The 15,151-nt window shown below is 47.2% G+C and overlaps 2 non-coding genes across 2 annotated transcripts; both read right to left on the minus strand.

Annotated features, from left to right (window-relative positions):
• Nucleotides 1-2,674: 2,674 nt before the first annotated feature.
• TRNAG-UCC (transfer RNA glycine (anticodon UCC)) lies at nucleotides 2,675-2,746 on the minus strand. Its single transcript has one exon. It is a non-coding gene; the product is annotated as a tRNA-Gly (tRNA).
• An 11,105-nt stretch (nucleotides 2,747-13,851) lies between these two features.
• Nucleotides 13,852-13,923, minus strand: TRNAG-UCC (transfer RNA glycine (anticodon UCC)). Its single transcript has one exon. It is a non-coding gene; the product is annotated as a tRNA-Gly (tRNA).
• Nucleotides 13,924-15,151: the final 1,228 nt, after the last annotated feature.

The following is a 15,151-nucleotide window of genomic DNA, read 5'->3' on the forward strand; positions in this document are numbered from 1 at the left end:
AGACCGATAGTTGAGCAGTCTCTTCCCACAAAAAGCTGGCACAAGCCTGCTGTTTTTCGCTCTGGCAGCGTGGAAACGAGAGAGTGGTCCTCACAAGAAAAAAAATCAATCCATGCTAGCAGAGGATGGTTTCGATCCATCGACCTCTGGGTTATGGGCCCAGCACGCTTCCGTTGCGCCACTCTGCTTCCTGCTCAAAATGCTGTGGTTATGCAGATCAGGAGCCTTCAGAGGAGTGGCATGGGATCGCTGGAGCTATTCTGGCAGGGCTCTCACCTCATTTGCCTAAGAATGTCACAAGGCATGCTGGGTGCAGAAAATCTTCGCCTTCCCCTCTCACAGTCAGTCATAGGGGAAAGTCAAGGCCCTCTCAGTCACTAGCCATGTCACGCCTTTGTCAAGACAGAAGCACCCCCACCCGCTCCTTCTCTGTGATCCTGCGCTACCATGCTCAGGTTTTGGCCTTACCTGGGAGCCAGAGTTGCACCCGGTGAGGGCTTGCCCGGTATGAGCGTTCGGGACGTGAGTGGACTTAGGACTGGAAGTTTTGTCCATTCGAAGCAGCCAACCTTCCTGCTGCAGACAGGGGCTGTTCCCTTGGGTTTCTTTCACCTTGCTCTCGGATAAATTTGGTTGTAAGCTGCCGTTGCCTGCGATGACTACAAGGTGGCGCTGCTTTCAGGTAAGAGCACAAATATGCATAAAATGTTGGGGACTTTTGCCACATTTATCGGTGGTGGGTGTCGCACATTTTTTCCAGGGGAGAGATATTGACCTGAAACACTTTTTACTGCAGAGATGCTGCAGATCTAAAGGCTGGTCGGGCAGAATGGCTTAGCCGTTTCATTGCCTGCCCCCCTGCAGCCCATTTATTACCAGCAGTTGTGAGTGGTGACTGCTGTTTGTAAAATATAAAAATTTCAGGACATAGAAAGTCGCAGACGGGGCTTTTGGGATGCCTGCCTATGTCTTTGTTTATTATTTATCTAATAGCTGAGTAATCTGGTCAAGATATTTCTCTTTTTTTTAACATATTGCGTTAGAATAGCTACAGCTTGCTTAATGTATAAATATTAGCACTGCGTTGGCCGGGAATCAAACCCGGGTCAACTGCTTGGAAGGCAGCTATGCTCACCACTATACCACCAACGCTCCATGGCATATGTTTTTTTTAAACTCTAGACATCACAACCCTGAGTTCAATGACTATATTGCACCAGTATCAGAGGTATTTTTGGTTTACAGACCAACATGAAAATCAGGAAAAAAGTTCTTGCAACTGCTAAGGAACTGGAGATTGAAACCAATGCAAAAGCTGCGCAGAAAAGGAGAAAGGGAAAGCAGCAGTTCAAATCATTGAAATAAGCATATATTGGCAGCAAGGGAAAAACAGCAGGGTAGAGAAAGAAAACAGCTCCACGAAATTCACAGGAGATTGATAATAGCAGGACAAAAAAAGGGAATAATAACGTTCCAAGCAGCCTCAGAAAGAAGTGCGAGGGTCCCATCTTTCGTTAATGGTCATAACTGTGCATCATTTCCTTTGAAGTGTAGGGTTGATTCTCTGACCATCTGTCTCCCTGACTTTGAGCAGAGACCGATAGTTGAGCAGTCTCTTCCCACAAAAAGCTGGCACAAGCCTGCTTTTTTCCGCTCTGGCAGCGTGGAAACGAGAGAGTGGTCCTCACAAGAAAAAAAATCAATCCATGCTAGCAGAGGATGGTTTCGATCCATCGACCTCTGGGTTATGGGCCCAGCACGCTTCTGCTGCGCCACTCTGCTTCCTGCTCAAAATGCTGTGGTTATGCAGATCAGGAGCCTTCAGAGGAGTGGCATGGGATCGCTGGAGCTATTCTGGCAGGGCTCTCACCTCATTTGCCTAAGAATGTCACAAGGCATGCTGGGTGCAGAAAATCTTCGCCTTCCCCTCTCACAGTCAGTCATAGGGGAAAGTCAAGGCCCTCTCAGTCACTAGCCATGTCACGCCTTTGTCAAGACAGAAGCACCCCCACCCGCTCCTTCTCTGTGATCCTGCGCTACCATGCTCAGGTTTTGGCCTTACCTGGGAGCCAGAGGTGCACCCGGTGAGGGCTTGCCCGGTATGAGCGTTCGGGACGTGAGTGGACTTAGGACTGGAAGTTCTGTCCATTCGAAGCAGCCAACCTTCCTGCTGCAGACAGGGGCTGTTCCCTTGGGTTTCTTTCACCTTGCTCTCGGATACATTTGGTTGTGTGCTGCAGTTGCCTGCAATGACTACAAGGTGGCGCTGCTTTCAGGTAAGAGCACAAATATGCAGAAAATGTTGGGGACTTTTGCCACATTTATCGGTGGTGGGTCTCGCACATTTTTTCCAGGGGAGAGATATTGACCTGAAACACTTTTTACTGCATAGATGCTGCAGTTCTAAAGGCTGGTCGGGCAGAAGGGCTTAGCCGTTTCATTGCCTGCCCCCCTGCAGCCCATTTATTGCCAGCAGTTGTGAGTGGTGACTGCTGTTTGTAAAATATAAAAATTTCAGGACATAGAAAGTCGCAGACGGGGCTTTTGGGATGCCTGCCTATGTCTTTGTTTATTATTTATCTAATAGCTGAGTAATCTGGTCAAGATATTTCTCTTTTTTTTAACATATTGCGTTAGAATAGCTACAGCTTGCTTAATGTATAAATATTAGCACTGCGTTGGCCGGGAATCGAACCCGGGTCAACTGCTTGGAAGGCAGCTATGCTCACCACTATACCACCAACGCTCCGTGGCATATGTTTTTTTTAAACTCTAGACATCACAACCCTGAGTTCAATGACTATATTGCACCAGTATCAGAGGTATTTTTGGTTTACAGACCAACATGAAAATCAGGAAAAAAGTTCTTGCAACTGCTAAGGAACTGGAGATTGAAACCAATGCAAAAGCTGCGCAGAAAAGGAGAAAGGGAAAGCAGCAGTTCAAATCATTGAAATAAGCATATATTGGCAGCAAGGGAAAAACAGCAGGGTAGAGAAAGAAAACAGCTCCACGAAATTCGCAGGAGATTGATAATAGCAGGACAAAAAAAGGGAATAATAACGTTCCAAGCAGCCTCAGAAAGAAGTGCGAGGGTCCCATCTTTCGTTAATGGTCATAACTGTGCATCATTTCCTTTGAAGTGTAGGGTTGATTCTCTGACCATCTGTCTCCCTGACTTTGAGCAGAGACCGATAGTTGAGCAGTCTCTTCCCACAAAAAGCTGGCACAAGCCTGCTTTTTTCCGCTCTGGCAGCATGGAAACGAGAGAGTGGTCCTCACAAGAAAAAAAATCAATCCATGCTAGCAGAGGATGGTTTTGATCCATCGACCTCTGGGTTATGGGCCCAGCACGCTTCCGCTGCACCACTCTGCTTCCTGCTCAAAATGCTGTGGTTATGCAGATCAGGAGCCTTCAGAGGAGTGGCATGGGATCGCTGGAGCTATTCTGGCAGGGCTCTCACCTCATTTGCCTAAGAATGTCACAAGGCATGCTGGGTGCAGAAAATCTTCGCCTTCCCCTCTCACAGTCAGTCATAGGGGAAAGTCAAGGCCCTCTCAGTCACTATCCATGTCACGCCTTTGTCAAGACAGAAGCACCCCCACCCGCTCCTTCTCTGTGATCCTGCGCTACCATGCTCAGGTTTTGGCCTTACCTGGGAGCCAGAGGTTCACCCGGTGTGGGCTGAGCGTTTGGGAGCGTTCGGGACGTGAGTGGACTTAGGACTGGAAGTGCTGTCCATTCGAAGCAGCCAACCTTCCTGCTGCAGACAGGGGCTGTTCCCTTGGGTTTCTTTCACCTTGCTCTCGGATAAATTTGGTTGTATGCTGCAGTTGCCTGCGATGACTACAAGGTGGCGCTGCTTTCAGGTAAGAGCACAAATATGCAGAAAATGTTGGGGACTTTTGCCACATTTATCGGTGGTGGGTCTCGCACATTTTTTCCAGGGGAGAGATATTGACCTGAAACATTTTTTACTGCAGAGATGCTGCAGTTCTAAAGGCTGGTCGGGCAGAAGGGCTTAGCCGTTTCATTGCCTGCCCCCCTGCAGCCCATTTATTACCAGCAGTTGTGAGTGGTGACTGCTGTTTGTAAAATATAAAAATTTCAGGACATAGAAAGTCGCAGACAGGGCTTTTGGGATGCCTGCCTATGTCTTTGTTTATTATTTATCTAATAGCTGAGTAATCTGGTCAAGATATTTCTCTTTTTTTTAACATATTGCGTTAGAATAGCTACAGCTTGCTTAATGTATAAATATTAGCACTGCGTTGGCCGGGAATCAAACCCGGGTCAACTGCTTGGAAGGCAGCTATGCTCACCACTATACCACCAACGCTCCATGGCATATATTTTTTTTAAACTCTAGACATCACAACCCTGAGTTCAATGACTATATTGCACCAGTATCAGAGGTATTTTTGGTTTACAGACCAACATGAAAATCAGGAAAAAAGTTCTTGCAACTGCTAAGGAACTGGAGATTGAAACCAATGCAAAAGCTGCGCTGAAAAGGAGAAAGGGAAAGCAGCAGTTCAAATCATTGAAATAAGCATATATTGGCAGCAAGGGAAAAACAGCAGGGTAGAGAAAGAAAACAGCTCCACGAAATTCACAGGAGATTGATAATAGCAGGACAAAAAAAGGGAATAATAACGTTCCAAGCAGGCTCAGAAAGAAGTGCGAGGGTCCCATCTTTCTTTAATGGTCATAACTGTGCATCATTTCCTTTGAAGTGTAGGGTTGATTCTCTGACCATCTGTCTCCCTGACTTTGAGCAGAGACCGATAGTTGAGCAGTCTCTTCCCACAAAAAGCTGGCACAAGCCTGCTGTTTTCCGCTCTGGCAGCGTGGAAACGAGAGAGTGGTCCTGACAAGAAAAAAAATCAATCCATGCTAGCAGAGGATGGTTTCGATCCATCGACCTCTGGGTTATGGGCCCAGCACGCTTCCGCTGCGCCACTCTGCTTCCTGCTCAAAATGCTGTGGTTATGCAGATCAGGAGCCTTCAGAGGAGTGGCATGGGATCGCTGGAGCTATTCTGGCAGGGCTCTCACCTCATTTGCCTAAGAATGTCACAAGGCATGCTGGGTGCAGAAAATCTTCACCTTCCCTCTCACAGTCAGTCATAGGGGAAAGTCAAGGCCCTCTCAGTCACTAGCCATGTCACGCCTTTGTCAAGACAGAAGCACCCCCACCCGCTCCTTCTCTGTGATCCTGCGCTACCATGCTCAGGTTTTGGCCTTACCTGGGAGCCAGAGGTGCACCCGGTGAGGGCTTGCCCGGTATGAGCGTTTGGGAGCGTTCGGGACGTGAGTGGAATTAGGATTGGAAGTTCTGTCCATTCGAAGCAGCCAACCTTCCTGCTGCAGACAGGGGCTGTTACCTTGGGTTTCTTTCACCTTGCTCTCGGATAAATTTGGTTGTATGCTGCAGTTGCCTGCGATGACTACAAGGTGGCGCTGCTTTCAGGTAAGAGCACAAATATGCAGAAAATGTTGGGGACTTTTGCCACATTTATCGGTGGTGGGTCTCGCACATTTTTTCCAGGGGAGAGATATTGACCTGAAACACTTTTTACTGCAGAGATGCTGCAGTTCTAAAGGCTGGTTGGGCAGAAGGGCTTAGCCGTTTCATTGCCTGCCCCCCTGCAGCCCATTTATTACCAGCAGTTGTGAGTGGTGACTGCTGTTTGTAAAATATAAAAATTTCAGGACATAGAAAGTCGCAGACGGGGCTTTTGGGATGCCTGCCTATGTCTTTGTTTATTATGTATCTAATAGCTGAGTAATCTGGTCAAGATATTTCTCTTTTTTTTAACATATTGCGTTAGAATAGCTACAGCTTGCTTAATGTATAAATATTAGCACTGCGTTGGCCGGGAATCAAACCCCGGTCAACTGCTTGGAAGGCAGCTATGCTCACCACTATACCACCAACGCTCCAATGCATATGTTTTTTTTAAACTCTAGACATCACAATCCTGAGTTCAATGACTATATTGCACCAGTATCAGAGGTATTTTTGGTTTACAGACCAACATGAAAATCAGGAAAAAAGTTCTTGCAACTGCTAAGGAACTGGAGATTGAAACCAATGCAAAAGCTGCGCTGAAAAGGAGAAAGGGAAAGCAGCAGTTCAAATCATTGAAATAAGCATATATTGGCAGCAAGGGAAAAACAGCAGGGTAGAGAAAGAAAACAGCTCCACGAAATTCACAGGAGATTGATAATAGCAGGACAAAAAAAGGGAATAATAACGTTCCAAGCAGGCTCAGAAAGAAGTGCGAGGGTCCCATCTTTCTTTAATGGTCATAACTGTGCATCATTTCCTTTGAAGTGTAGGGTTGATTCTCTGACCATCTGTCTCCCTGACTTTGAGCAGAGACCGATAGTTGAGCAGTCTCTTCCCACAAAAAGCTGGCACAAGCCTGCTGTTTTCCGCTCTGGCAGCGTGGAAACGAGAGAGTGGTCCTCACAAGAAAAAAAATCAATCCATGCTAGCAGAGGATGGTTTCGATCCATCGACCTCTGGGTTATGGGCCCAGCACGCTTCCGCTGCGCCACTCTGCTTCCTGCTCAAAATGCTGTGGTTATGCAGATCAGGAGCCTTCAGAGGAGTGGCATGGGATCGCTGGAGCTATTCTGGCAGGGCTCTCACCTCATTTGCCTAAGAATGTCACAAGGCATGCTGGGTGCAGAAAATCTTCACCTTCCCCTCTCACAGTCAGTCATAGGGGAAAGTCAAGGCCCTCTCAGTCACTAGCCATGTCACGCCTTTGTCAAGACAGAAGCACCCCCACCCGCTCCTTCTCTGTGATCCTGCGCTACCATGCTCAGGTTTTGGCCTTACCTGGGAGCCAGAGGTGCACCCGGTGAGGGCTTGCCCGGTATGAGCGTTTGGGAGCGTTCGGGACGTGAGTGGAATTAGGATTGGAAGTTCTGTCCATTCGAAGCAGCCAACCTTCCTGCTGCAGACAGGGGCTGTTACCTTGGGTTTCTTTCACCTTGCTCTCGGATAAATTTGGTTGTATGCTGCAGTTGCCTGCGATGACTACAAGGTGGCGCTGCTTTCAGGTAAGAGCACAAATATGCAGAAAATGTTGGGGACTTTTGCCACATTTATCGGTGGTGGGTCTCGCACATTTTTTCCAGGGGAGAGATATTGACCTGAAACACTTTTTACTGCAGAGAATCTGCAGTTCTAAAGGCTGGTCGGGCAGAAGGGCTTAGCCGTTTCATTGCCTGCCCCCCTGCAGCCCATTTATTACCAGCAGTTGTGAGTGGTGACTGCTGTTTGTAAAATATAAAAATTTCAGGACATAGAAAGTCGCAGACGGGGCTTTTGGGATGCCTGCCTATGTCTTTGTTTATTATTTATCTAATAGCTGAGTAATCTGGTCAAGATATTTCTCTTTTTTTTAACATATTGCGTTAGAATAGCTACAGCTTGCTTAATGTATAAATATTAGCACTGCGTTGGCCGGGAATCAAACCCCGGTCAACTGCTTGGAAGGCAGCTATGCTCACCACTATACCACCAACGCTCCAATGCATATGTTTTTTTTAAACTCTAGACATCACAACCCTGAGTTCAATGACTATATTGCACCAGTATCAGAGGTATTTTTGGTTTACAGACCAACATGAAAATCAGGAAAAAAGTTCTTGCAACTGCTAAGGAACTGGAGATTGAAACCAATGCAAAACCTGCGCAGAAAAGGAGAAAGGGAAAGCAGCAGTTCAAATCATTGAAATAAGCATATATTGGCAGCAAGGGAAAAACAGCAGGGTAGAGAAAGAAAACAGCTCCACGAAATTCACAGGAGATTGATAATAGCAGGACAAAAAAAGGGAATAATAACGTTCCAAGCAGCCTCAGAAAGAAGTGCGAGGGTCCCATCTTTCGTTAATGGTCATAACTGTGCATCATTTCCTTTGAAGTGTAGGGTTGATTCTCTGACCATCTGTCTCCCTGACTTTGAGCAGAGACCGATAGTTGAGCAGTCTCTTCCCACAAAAAGCTGGCACAAGCCTGCTGTTTTCCGCTCTGGCAGCGTGGAAACGAGAGAGTGGTCCTCACAAGAAAAAAAATCAATCCATGCTAGCAGATGATGGTTTCGATCCATCGACTTCTGGGTTATGGGCCCAGCACGCTTCCGCTGCGCCACTCTGCTTCCTGCTCAAAATGCTGTGGTTATGCAGATCAGGAGCCTTCAGAGGAGTGGCATGGGATCGCTGGAGCTATTCTGGCAGGGCTCTCACCTCATTTGCCTAAGAATGTCACAAGGCATGCTGGGTGCAGAAAATCTTCGCCTTCCCCTCTCACAGTCAGTCATAGGGGAAAGTCAAGGCCCTCTCAGTCACTATCCATGTCACGCCTTTTTCAAGACAGAAGCACCCCCACCCGCTCCTTCTCAGTGATCCTGCGCTACCATGCTCAGGTTTTGGCTTTACCTGGGAGCCAGAGGTGCACCCGGTGAGGGCTGAGCGTTTGGGAGCGTTCGGGACGTGAGTGGACTTAGGACTGGAAGTTCTGTCCATTCGAAGCAGCCAACCTTCCTGCTGCAGACAGGGGCTGTTCCCTTGGGTTTCTTTCACCTTGCTCTCGGATAAATTTGGTTGTATGCTGCAGTTGCCTGCGATGACTACAAGGTGGCGCTGCTTTCAGGTAAGAGCACAAATATGCAGAAAATGTTGGGGACTTTTGCCACATTTATCGGTGGTGGGTCTCGCACATTTTTTCCAGGGGAGAGATATTGACCTGAAACACTTTTTACTGCAGAGATGCTGCAGTTCTAAAGGCTGGTCGGGCAGAAGGGCTTAGCCGTTTCATTGCCTGCCCCCCTGCAGCCCATTTATTGCCAGCAGTTGTGAGTGGTGACTGCTGTTTGTAAAATATAAAAATTTCAGGACATAGAAAGTCGCAGACGGGGCTTTTGGGATGCCTGCCTATGTCTTTGTTTATTATTTATCTAATAGCTGAGTAATCTGGTCAAGATATTTCTCTTTTTTTTAACATATTGCGTTAGAATAGCCACAGCTTGCTTAATGTATAAATATTAGCACTGCGTTGGCCGGGAATCGAACCCGGGTCAACTGCTTGGAAGGCAGCTATGCTCACCACTATACCACCAACACTCCATGGCATATGTTTTTTTTAAACTCTAGACATCACAACCCTGAGTTCAATGACTATATTGCACCAGTATCAGAGGTATTTTTGGTTTACAGACCAACATGAAAATCAGGAAAAAAGTTCTTGCAACTGCTAAGGAACTGGAGATTGAAACCAATGCAAAAGCTGCGCAGAAAAGGAGAAAGGGAAAGCAGCAGTTCAAATCATTGAAATAAGCATATATTGGCAGCAAGGGAAAAACAGCAGGGTAGAGAAAGAAAACAGCTCCACGAAATTCACAGGAGATTGATAATAGCAGGACAAAAAAAGGGAATAATAACGTTCCAAGCAGCCTCAGAAAGAAGTGCGAGGGTCCCATCTTTCGTTAATGGTCATAACTGTGCATCATTTCCTTTGAAGTGTAGGGTTGATTCTCTGACCATCTGTCTCCCTGACTTTGAGCAGAGACCGATAGTTGAGCAGTCTCTTCCCACAAAAAGCTGGCACAAGCCTGCTGTTTTCCGCTCTGGCAGCGTGGAAACGAGAGAGTGGTCCTCACAAGAAAAAAAATCAATCCATGCTAGCAGATGATGGTTTCGATCCATCGACTTCTGGGTTATGGGCCCAGCACGCTTCCGCTGCGCCACTCTGCTTCCTGCTCAAAATGCTGTGGTTATGCAGATCAGGAGCCTTCAGAGGAGTGGCATGGGATCGCTGGAGCTATTCTGGCAGGGCTCTCACCTCATTTGCCTAAGAATGTCACAAGGCATGCTGGGTGCAGAAAATCTTCGCCTTCCCCTCTCACAGTCAGTCATAGGGGAAAGTCAAGGCCCTCTCAGTCACTATCCATGTCACGCCTTTTTCAAGACAGAAGCACCCCCACCCGCTCCTTCTCAGTGATCCTGCGCTACCATGCTCAGGTTTTGGCTTTACCTGGGAGCCAGAGGTGCACCCGGTGAGGGCTGAGCGTTTGGGAGCGTTCGGGACGTGAGTGGACTTAGGACTGGAAGTTCTGTCCATTCGAAGCAGCCAACCTTCCTGCTGCAGACAGGGGCTGTTCCCTTGGGTTTCTTTCACCTTGCTCTCGGATAAATTTGGTTGTATGCTGCAGTTGCCTGCGATGACCACAAGGTGGCGCTGCTTTCAGGTAAGAGCACAAATATGCAGAAAATGTTGGGGACTTTTGCCACATTTATCGGTGGTGGGTCTCGCACATTTTTTCCAGGGGAGAGATATTGACCTGAAACACTTTTTACTGCAGAGATGCTGCAGTTCTAAAGGCTGGTCGGGCAGAAGGGCTTAGCCATTTCATTGCCTGCCCCCCTGCAGCCCATTTATTACCAGAAGTTGTGAGTGGTGACTGCTGTTTGTAAAATATAAAAATTTCAGGACATAGAAAGTCGCAGACGGGGCTTTTGGGATGCCTGCCTATGTCTTTGTTTATTATTTATCTAATAGCTGAGTAATCTGGTCAAGATATTTCTCTTTTTTTTAACATATTGCGTTAGAATAGCTACAGCTTGCTTAATGTATAAATATTAGCACTGCGTTGGCCGGGAATCAAACCCAGGTCAACTGCTTGGAAGGCAGCTATGCTCACCACTATACCACCAACCCTCCATGGCATATGTTTTTTTTAAACTCTAGACATCACAACCCTGAGTTCAATGACTATATTGCACCAGTATCAGAGGTATTTTTGGTTTACAGACCAACATGAAAATCAGGAAAAAAGTTCTTGCAACTGCTAAGGAACTGGAGATTGAAACCAATGCAAAAGCTGCGCAGAAAAGGAGAAAGGGAAAGCAGCAGTTCAAATCATTGAAATAAGCATATATTGTCAGCAAGGGAAAAACAGCAGGGTAGAGAAAGAAAACAGCTCCACGAAATTCACAGGAGATTGATAATAGCAGGACAAAAAAAGGGAATAATAACGTTCCAAGCAGGCTCAGAAAGAAGTGCGAGGGTCCCATCTTTCTTTAATGGTCATAACTGTGCATCATTTCCTTTGAAGTGTAGGGTTGATTCTCTGACCATCTGTCTCCCTGACTTTGAGCAGAGACCGATAGTTGAGCAGTCTCTTCCCACAAAAAGCTGGCACAAGCCTGCTGTTTTTCGCTCTGGCAGCGTGGAAACGAGAGAGTGGTCCTCACAAGAAAAAAAATCAATCCATGCTAGCAGAGGATGGTTTCGATCCATCGACCTCTGGGTTATGGGCCCAGCACGCTTCCGTTGCGCCACTCTGCTTCCTGCTCAAAATGCTGTGGTTATGCAGATCAGGAGCCTTCAGAGGAGTGGCATGGGATCGCTGGAGCTATTCTGGCAGGGCTCTCACCTCATTTGCCTAAGAATGTCACAAGGCATGCTGGGTGCAGAAAATCTTCGCCTTCCCCTCTCACAGTCAGTCATAGGGGAAAGTCAAGGCCCTCTCAGTCACTAGCCATGTCACGCCTTTGTCAAGACAGAAGCACCCCCACCCGCTCCTTCTCTGTGATCCTGCGCTACCATGCTCAGGTTTTGGCCTTACCTGGGAGCCAGAGTTGCACCCGGTGAGGGCTTGCCCGGTATGAGCGTTCGGGACGTGAGTGGACTTAGGACTGGAAGTTTTGTCCATTCGAAGCAGCCAACCTTCCTGCTGCAGACAGGGGCTGTTCCCTTGGGTTTCTTTCACCTTGCTCTCGGATAAATTTGGTTGTAAGCTGCCGTTGCCTGCGATGACTACAAGGTGGCGCTGCTTTCAGGTAAGAGCACAAATATGCATAAAATGTTGGGGACTTTTGCCACATTTATCGGTGGTGGGTGTCGCACATTTTTTCCAGGGGAGAGATATTGACCTGAAACACTTTTTACTGCAGAGATGCTGCAGATCTAAAGGCTGGTCGGGCAGAATGGCTTAGCCGTTTCATTGCCTGCCCCCCTGCAGCCCATTTATTACCAGCAGTTGTGAGTGGTGACTGCTGTTTGTAAAATATAAAAATTTCAGGACATAGAAAGTCGCAGACGGGGCTTTTGGGATGCCTGCCTATGTCTTTGTTTATTATTTATCTAATAGCTGAGTAATCTGGTCAAGATATTTCTCTTTTTTTTAACATATTGCGTTAGAATAGCTACAGCTTGCTTAATGTATAAATATTAGCACTGCGTTGGCCGGGAATCAAACCCGGGTCAACTGCTTGGAAGGCAGCTATGCTCACCACTATACCACCAACGCTCCATGGCATATGTTTTTTTTAAACTCTAGACATCACAACCCTGAGTTCAATGACTATATTGCACCAGTATCAGAGGTATTTTTGGTTTACAGACCAACATGAAAATCAGGAAAAAAGTTCTTGCAACTGCTAAGGAACTGGAGATTGAAACCAATGCAAAAGCTGCGCAGAAAAGGAGAAAGGGAAAGCAGCAGTTCAAATCATTGAAATAAGCATATATTGGCAGCAAGGGAAAAACAGCAGGGTAGAGAAAGAAAACAGCTCCACGAAATTCACAGGAGATTGATAATAGCAGGACAAAAAAAGGGAATAATAACGTTCCAAGCAGCCTCAGAAAGAAGTGCGAGGGTCCCATCTTTCGTTAATGGTCATAACTGTGCATCATTTCCTTTGAAGTGTAGGGTTGATTCTCTGACCATCTGTCTCCCTGACTTTGAGCAGAGACCGATAGTTGAGCAGTCTCTTCCCACAAAAAGCTGGCACAAGCCTGCTTTTTTCCGCTCTGGCAGCGTGGAAACGAGAGAGTGGTCCTCACAAGAAAAAAAATCAATCCATGCTAGCAGAGGATGGTTTCGATCCATCGACCTCTGGGTTATGGGCCCAGCACGCTTCTGCTGCGCCACTCTGCTTCCTGCTCAAAATGCTGTGGTTATGCAGATCAGGAGCCTTCAGAGGAGTGGCATGGGATCGCTGGAGCTATTCTGGCAGGGCTCTCACCTCATTTGCCTAAGAATGTCACAAGGCATGCTGGGTGCAGAAAATCTTCGCCTTCCCCTCTCACAGTCAGTCATAGGGGAAAGTCAAGGCCCTCTCAGTCACTAGCCATGTCACGCCTTTGTCAAGACAGAAGCACCCCCACCCGCTCCTTCTCTGTGATCCTGCGCTACCATGCTCAGGTTTTGGCCTTACCTGGGAGCCAGAGGTGCACCCGGTGAGGGCTTGCCCGGTATGAGCGTTCGGGACGTGAGTGGACTTAGGACTGGAAGTTCTGTCCATTCGAAGCAGCCAACCTTCCTGCTGCAGACAGGGGCTGTTCCCTTGGGTTTCTTTCACCTTGCTCTCGGATACATTTGGTTGTGTGCTGCAGTTGCCTGCAATGACTACAAGGTGGCGCTGCTTTCAGGTAAGAGCACAAATATGCAGAAAATGTTGGGGACTTTTGCCACATTTATCGGTGGTGGGTCTCGCACATTTTTTCCAGGGGAGAGATATTGACCTGAAACACTTTTTACTGCATAGATGCTGCAGTTCTAAAGGCTGGTCGGGCAGAAGGGCTTAGCCGTTTCATTGCCTGCCCCCCTGCAGCCCATTTATTGCCAGCAGTTGTGAGTGGTGACTGCTGTTTGTAAAATATAAAAATTTCAGGACATAGAAAGTCGCAGACGGGGCTTTTGGGATGCCTGCCTATGTCTTTGTTTATTATTTATCTAATAGCTGAGTAATCTGGTCAAGATATTTCTCTTTTTTTTAACATATTGCGTTAGAATAGCTACAGCTTGCTTAATGTATAAATATTAGCACTGCGTTGGCCGGGAATCGAACCCGGGTCAACTGCTTGGAAGGCAGCTATGCTCACCACTATACCACCAACGCTCCGTGGCATATGTTTTTTTTAAACTCTAGACATCACAACCCTGAGTTCAATGACTATATTGCACCAGTATCAGAGGTATTTTTGGTTTACAGACCAACATGAAAATCAGGAAAAAAGTTCTTGCAACTGCTAAGGAACTGGAGATTGAAACCAATGCAAAAGCTGCGCAGAAAAGGAGAAAGGGAAAGCAGCAGTTCAAATCATTGAAATAAGCATATATTGGCAGCAAGGGAAAAACAGCAGGGTAGAGAAAGAAAACAGCTCCACGAAATTCGCAGGAGATTGATAATAGCAGGACAAAAAAAGGGAATAATAACGTTCCAAGCAGCCTCAGAAAGAAGTGCGAGGGTCCCATCTTTCGTTAATGGTCATAACTGTGCATCATTTCCTTTGAAGTGTAGGGTTGATTCTCTGACCATCTGTCTCCCTGACTTTGAGCAGAGACCGATAGTTGAGCAGTCTCTTCCCACAAAAAGCTGGCACAAGCCTGCTTTTTTCCGCTCTGGCAGCATGGAAACGAGAGAGTGGTCCTCACAAGAAAAAAAATCAATCCATGCTAGCAGAGGATGGTTTTGATCCATCGACCTCTGGGTTATGGGCCCAGCACGCTTCCGCTGCACCACTCTGCTTCCTGCTCAAAATGCTGTGGTTATGCAGATCAGGAGCCTTCAGAGGAGTGGCATGGGATCGCTGGAGCTATTCTGGCAGGGCTCTCACCTCATTTGCCTAAGAATGTCACAAGGCATGCTGGGTGCAGAAAATCTTCGCCTTCCCCTCTCACAGTCAGTCATAGGGGAAAGTCAAGGCCCTCTCAGTCACTATCCATGTCACGCCTTTGTCAAGACAGAAGCACCCCCACCCGCTCCTTCTCTGTGATCCTGCGCTACCATGCTCAGGTTTTGGCCTTACCTGGGAGCCAGAGGTTCACCCGGTGTGGGCTGAGCGTTTGGGAGCGTTCGGGACGTGAGTGGACTTAGGACTGGAAGTGCTGTCCATTCGAAGCAGCCAACCTTCCTGCTGCAGACAGGGGCTGTTCCCTTGGGTTTCTTTCACCTTGCTCTCGGATAAATTTGGTTGTATGCTGCAGTTGCCTGCGATGACTACAAGGTGGCGCTGCTTTCAGGTAAGAGCACAAATATGCAGAAAATGTTGGGGACTTTTGCCACATTTATCGGTGGTGGGTCTCGCACATTTTTTCCAGGGGAGAGATATTGACCTGAAACATTT

The sequence above is a fragment of the Pleurodeles waltl genome, unplaced genomic scaffold (genome assembly GCF_031143425.1).
Source record: "Pleurodeles waltl isolate 20211129_DDA unplaced genomic scaffold, aPleWal1.hap1.20221129 scaffold_69, whole genome shotgun sequence".
NCBI lineage: Eukaryota > Metazoa > Chordata > Amphibia > Caudata > Salamandridae > Pleurodeles > Pleurodeles waltl.